We start from the raw sequence: 7,044 nt of genomic DNA on the forward strand, positions 1-7,044 counted from the left end.
CAGCCCCGCCGCTGGGCGGGAAATGTGCGCTGAAGGAACGGGGGCGGCCCGCAGCCCCTCGGGCTCGTCACAGCGCTCCCGCCCGCGCTTACACGCTTCTACCAGCCCAACGTTTCCAGCTCAATCAGAGAAACACCTCAAACGCCGCAAAAGACCTGGTTCAGATACTTAGGCTCATTCTAGTCCCTTTGTAGTCTAGCGGTGGAGAGCTCAGTTGAAAGCGTATGAAGAGCATCCCAGCCTAAGTGCAGTCTGAAAGAGCTTGGCTACTTGGCCTAACAGAATAAACACTAGAAGAGGAAACGTCTAGGGTGTTTTTCTTCATAATGGCTTCATAAATAAATTAGTGGAGTTAATGGAAAAGTGCACAGGTGGTCCAAGAGTAAGTGAATAAAAAATGTCACCAAACAGTCTCTCTTTCCACAAGAGAGTTGCAATGAAATGGAATTTCAGCTGCCACTGAACTGAGCCTTGCTTTCCTGGCGCATATTCAGCCAACAAACAGCCATGGAAAATGCATTGCAGCATTACAGCAGAAACTCTGTAACCTTGCTCACAGAGTAACTAATAAAGCTAATGTGCTACAGTGTCTGACCATGAACTAGTGTTTGAAAAAGGGCTTCTGCTACTAGGACTTGCATATATAAAGTCTGCCGGATTGTGTTATAGGTTCACTGTGTCACAGAGTAAATGGCATGGGAAGGGACCTCCTGCTCAAAATGAGCTCGTCCATGAACTCCAACCAGGTTACTCAGGTCTATATTTCAGTCTTAAAGACTTCCAAGTATGGAAACTGGACAATCTCTCCAGGCAGTCTGGCCTAGAGCCTGACTATCCTCACAGGGAGGAACATCTCCCCTTCTAAACACTGAGCTGTTCCCATTTCACTTTGTGTCTGCAGTCTTCTTCCATCATCCCACTATACCCCACTACAAGAAGCCTGATCCTATTTCCTTTGTAAACTCTCTGTAGGTACCAGGAAGGTGGAGACCTCCTTTAAAGTTGCCTCAAAGCCTTCTTTTCTCCTGTTAATACAGCCCAGGATGCTGCTGGCCCTCACTCAGATTGCTCTCTGTCAAGACCCCCATGTCCTCTCAGCACAGCTGCTCCCTGTGGTTGCAAGGGATCATTCCTTCCTATATGCAATACTTCACGTTTGTCCTCATTGTGTTTTGTAAAGTCCCTGTCACCCCATTCCTCCAGCTTCTCTGCATGGCAAGCACACCAGGGGGGTCCTCCACAGTTTGTGGGAAATACTGGAAAACACTGGAATAGGCAGAGCCTGATTCACCCCTCTCTGGAATAAGGAAAGTGAATACTGCTGAAGGTCGCTCATCCCAGCAATGTAATACTGCTAAGTAGTACAGCCTGTGATTCCATTTTCCCCTCATACCATCATCCTTACATCTTCATCTAATGAAGTAACATTCTCTTTTGTCCCTAACCAGAATATGCAAGTAGTATCTGAACTCATTCCTGAATACAATACCTAGATAGATTACATACATGGGAATGAAAAATGGTGCTGCCCTAAGCTCTCTCTGCCTACCAGTAGGTTCCTAATAACATCCAGCATTGTCACTGCCCGAGGTCTCAATGTTTCACCTATTTTCTTATGTATCATACTAAGTGCAGTATGTGTATTATTAATACCATACATCAATTAGAACCACTCAAAAAGCAGCATCAACACTCTGTCATTAAAACAGGTGAAAAGTTAGTGCCAATAGTCCAAAATCCAAGGTAATCAAGGAAGAGATGCTGTTACCATCTTATTGCAAAACTTCCATACCTGCTCAGTGATTTCTCATGGGCAGCTCCTTGCAGTACTGACTCCTTCTTCACAGCACGAGCAACACACTCCAACTGTCTTCACAGCGCAACCAGCTAACTCCAACTCTTGTAGCACTCGTCTTATTGGACACAGCTGTGGCCTATTAAGGGCAGGCCTGTTCCTTGTCTTTGGTGATTAGTACAGCTGCAACTCCTCAGGTGTGAGACTACCTTCTGCACTATCTTTATTTTCTTACATTCTATCCCTCCACAAGATGCATTTGTTCTTCCTGAACAAGAAAAAAATGCTACTTGTGGCAGACTTGGCTTTCATAAGCGCATCCTGCATAGGTATAAATTATATGGTGTGCCACACAGTTCAGAGTTGTATAGGAAGAAAGAGGAGGCCGCAGAGAAAAAGCAGATAATAGCTTGCTGGTTTGACAATGAACACGTGCAAATAGATCCTGCTTTGACTTTTATGCAGAGCAGAAGCTGAAGTACCAGCTGTGTATCATTGATCCAACTGTTTATCCATGATGAGACACAGCAATGAAATTCATTCTTCAGGTTTGCACTGGTCTCCCTGAAACTGGAGTGAGTAGCACAGAGCTGTGCAGAAGGCATAAATGCTTTGCCTTCAGTATGACTGGCTGACAATAGTGGGGAGGTGAGAGCCTCAGGTATTTCACACATGTTGACAGATAAACCATTAGGCACACACCTGAGTAAGCCATTGCTCTTTGGAAGATACAGACACTCCTTAGGTGTAGTGAACCTCCTACAGGGACTGAGGAGTGAGTCTACTGAGACAGTGACCATAAACACAAATCCACAGATCTGCCTCATTTATATCAACAGGAAAATGAGTATTGCCTATTATTTGGAAACTAGCTCTACCACAACTATCATTTCTTCTACAAATGACCTTGTTTGGCATGTTTTGGAGCTGTTTCATTTACAAAGTCCCTGTTTGTTAAACATGAGTCTTGAATAGTCCATGACTTTGCACACTGATTTTTACCTTGCTTGAAGGAACTGCAAAGAACCTGCAAAGGACAAGATCTGAGTCAAGAAATACTTTTGCCCAAGACATCTTATTTTAAATGTTAGAGTGGAGGGCTTCTGGTTTTGTTGGCTTGGTTTGTTTTTTTATTTGAATTCTATTACATTTATATTTATTTTAGTATTATAAGGCTTTTTGATATCAAAACTGATTAGTATCAGAAGAGCAAAAACATAGCCAAAAAAAAGCATTTACCTTACCAGAAAAAACTTTTAATTAGTGTTATATCAATACATATACAATAAATATTTAAATTACATCAATACAATCCACTTACTTGAAGTGCTATAAATATCACAAAACCTCAGAGACTGGAAGCAGACTTGATATATATTATTAATATACTAAAGGATAACTCAGCTGAATTGCATTATTAGGTGTCTACTTTAGATACTGTGGCTCTTTTTCCATGAGGAAGGAAGCTCTTCATAATAATCCTAAGATTCTGAAAATCATCTACTGCATCAGCCAGAAATCATTTCTGGCGTAACGCCAAGAACTGCAGGGAAGTTGAATAATATTTAAATTATGAGATCAAATCCAGTTCTGCTATACATTTAAAATGGTCTGTTAAATACATCCAGAAGTTTTATATCACCTGATGGAGCAGTCTTCACTTCACACACGGGAGGATAAAATTAAAGAACACAAATACAATAAATATTTAAGAGGCAACAAAGTTCAGTGGTTTTATTTAAGGTAAAATAAATACTTGCTTTATTATATAGATGCAATTAGCTCAGTTTTAAACTAACATTATAAAATAAGTCTTAAAAAAATATGGAATCTTATTATCATATAATAAACTATAGCAAATTTAGATTTTTTTATCACATATTTTTCTTTACCACTTCTTGTCTAGAACACAGCATTGGACTGGTTTAGCATGAAAAAGGTACTATGTCTTAATTCAGACAGACTGGTGCTGGAATTCAGGTAAATATCATTTACAAGCAAGAAGTCATGATTTAAAATCATCAGTGGAGGTTCATCTGGGTTCTTACTTCTCCTGTGACACATCCCCATTTTGGAGGGCACTGAAGAGCCCAGGCCAAGGGCTGTTCCCTGAGCTGTGTTTACAGCACAGCTTTGAACAGCCGAGCCACAGAAGGCAGGGAACCTTCAGAGGGTAATCCAGGGGACATCCCTGTGGGTCTGTGCTAGACAGTGCAAACACATCTGGGGGGCTGAGACCTCAGCAGCATTGGCATTATTACAGAGTTCACCTACACACATTGCATTGAGCTCCCATCAACTTCACTTTTTACTTTACTTTCATTTCAGGCATCCAATGAGTCTCTCCATGACCAAGACAAAGTGCTTACAATGTGCAGCTGCTGGAAGCACTGATCTGGGTACAGGTTGGAGCCCAGACCTTACATCAGCTCCCTCTAAAGCCAAACATAGAAGCATTTCAAAGCTCTTCTGATGCTACTATTCTAAGGAAAAAGAGATACAGGTCAGAAATCAAGTGCCCAGCAGGAAACTGGCGCCACAGAAAACATACAGATGAATATAGATCACATTAGCACCACCTCTAACAATGATGACGCTCTGCAGGATTTAAACCTCCCAGAGATCTGTGCTTCAGCTGTCCACTGAATCACCTGTCCGTAAAGAACGTTGCTATTAACTCCTGCAATTTTGTAACTGAAATTTTACATTCTTCAGGAGAGCAAACACCTCCTGAATTATTTGTTTTATTCTACTGTAACTGGGGCATTTTGTAAAACATGTTTTTCTTGAATACTTGAGGTTTTATACCTGTAACATCCTACTTCTTTAAAGATTTAGGAATTTCTCCTAAAAAATCTCCAGTGCTTTAATCTTACAGAAGTTTTTTATCAATGACAACAGAGGATTGTTACATTACCTACAGTGTTCATCTGTTTTTTGAAAACTCTTCTGCTATTTTGAGAATCTTTTGATTAAAGATTCTAAATATATTTTAAAATCTATACTTCTGACACTTTTGACTTTGACTCTGTTGGTCAAGAAGGTTATACTGAATATAGAGAGTCTTTTGTAGTCACCTGTTCAGAATATAAATATAGCCCTAGAATAGATTGGGTTTTTTCAGATAAGGGTTGCCTTTGACTCAAACCTCCTAAAATCATCTGGCATCCCCTCTTGTATTTTTTCCAGCAGTCAGCCCTGTATTTTTTTCAGGCAGGGCACAGCAAGGGCCAGCTCTCTCCCCAGGAGCAGCAGGATGAGTGCAAGAGCCCAGGGAGCAGGGCAGGGCCCCCAGGCAGAGCCCACCCGGCTGGCCCTGAGCAGGGAGAGGAGGCAGCACTGTGCAGGGGCAGCCCCAGGCCCCAAACACCCCAGGCTCCAGCAGCAGCAACCACAGCCAGGCACACCTACAACAGAAAGAAAGCTCTGAAATCAAGCTAAGAAATCAGCCTGGGGGTCAGGGCCCTTAGCAAGGCACGGGCAACACAACAAAGATCCAGCAGACAAAGAGCCAAACCGAGGTTCAAACAAAGACTGCTGGCTCATGGCTGAGCTTAAATGGGTCCCTGAGCAGGGCGTGGGTGAGGGCCCAGGTGAGGCTGGTCAGGGCTGCTGCTGGGTAAATTTACACCTGCCTAAGGAGCTTGGTTATATAGGGAAGCTGATTGCATGGGGTAATGTTCCAGGTACACACAGGTTTTTATAACTTATGAGGGTTACCACTCTACTCTTTGATTGAGTGAAGTAATCTAGTTGTTCTTGAAAATATTGATTAATAACTGGATCAGTTGTATTTATTGAACTTTAACAGACAAGTTATCTGGCATGTGACCCTATTTTTTCTATGTCTTAATGCAATGGACCTTCTAGCTAAATAGGGTGATGTCTTTTATCGACCACTTTTAAAAAAACTCTAGAGCTGGGTCTTTTCCTGAAAAGAAAGGAGGCTTTTGATATAACTTGATGCCAATTAAGTACTAATTTAGTCCCTTTAGGTGCTGAAAGCTTTTCACCTTCCATTGTTTTGAACTGAGAGCTGATGTGTGCGGTACCCAGAGAATTGCTTTGTATGATATATTGTAGGTGCTTGTGGTCTGTTAAACAGAAAAGACTTTGAGGATTACTTTAGGGCATACCAAAGAAATGTTCTCAAAAGGGAAGCCATAAGTCAAGGCCAAATGCCTAGATCTCCTCTCTAAGAGATGTCTTTATTAATTTTACTCCAGTAGAAAGGCTTCTTTCAGAGCCAGTTATTTCTTGACATTTAGGAGTTTTGTAGGGAATCCTTTGTTAGGAATACAAATAATTTTTTACTAGAATACTGTATATAAATTCATTTTCTCTATGTTTTAGGACAGGAAAAAACCAGGAGCATTTATTCACCAGATGCTCCGTTTTTTATGTTTGTTTGTGTTTTTTGTTTTTACCCACTACTACTATTTTTTCCCTCTCTAGGATTATGCTACAGGATAGTTGGGGACATTCTGACATACTTATGCTACCTGGATTCATCAGGTATGTATTCTATGAAAAATATATTTCTATGTATTTATACTGAATGAGGGGCAGCACTACTTCCACAAGCTGCAAGATTACGGGGTAGGATCACACTGCATACGTAGTCTTACAAGTTCTTTTTCTTACCATGTGATTAAGTGCTTGGCTGTGGGAAGACGTGCTGTGTGTTCCTTACGCAACGCTGTAAAGAGGAAACTGATCTGCTGATGGAGGCTGCTCGGAGCTTGCTTTATGTTCAGATCTCCTGGAATGGTTTTTTAAGACAAAGCTGTTCCCTAGAGAGCATATGCTGGTGTTGAACTATACATTAAACAAGAGAGTCGCGTGTGTGTTGCCGTAATCATCTACGCCACAGGACTGTTCTTAAATGTAAACACACATGTGTACAGTCTCTCTACAAGACCGTGAGCATCTGTTGCTTGCAGAAGCGGCGCTGGTTGTAAATTACAGGCTGAACGGCTGTACGCGACCCCTGCAGGGTTTAAATTATAGCAGAAGGAAACTAAATTCAGAGTTGAAATGTCGACGCCTAAGCGATGCTTTGTTACGTTACCGCTGTGTAAATGACGAGCGGTGAGCAGCCCAGGAGGTTTCCGCTCCTGGGACGCGGGGGTCCCCGGCAGGCGGCGGAGCTGCCGGGCCGGGCTGCACAAGCCCCGCTCGGCCGGGCCGCGGCCACGTCACTGCTCCGGGCACCGTGCGGGCCGTGGGGGGCGGCACGCCGCGCGCCC

This window comes from Geospiza fortis, unplaced genomic scaffold (genome assembly GCF_000277835.1).
Source record: "Geospiza fortis unplaced genomic scaffold, GeoFor_1.0 scaffold229, whole genome shotgun sequence".
Classification (NCBI taxonomy): Eukaryota; Metazoa; Chordata; class Aves; order Passeriformes; family Thraupidae; genus Geospiza; species Geospiza fortis.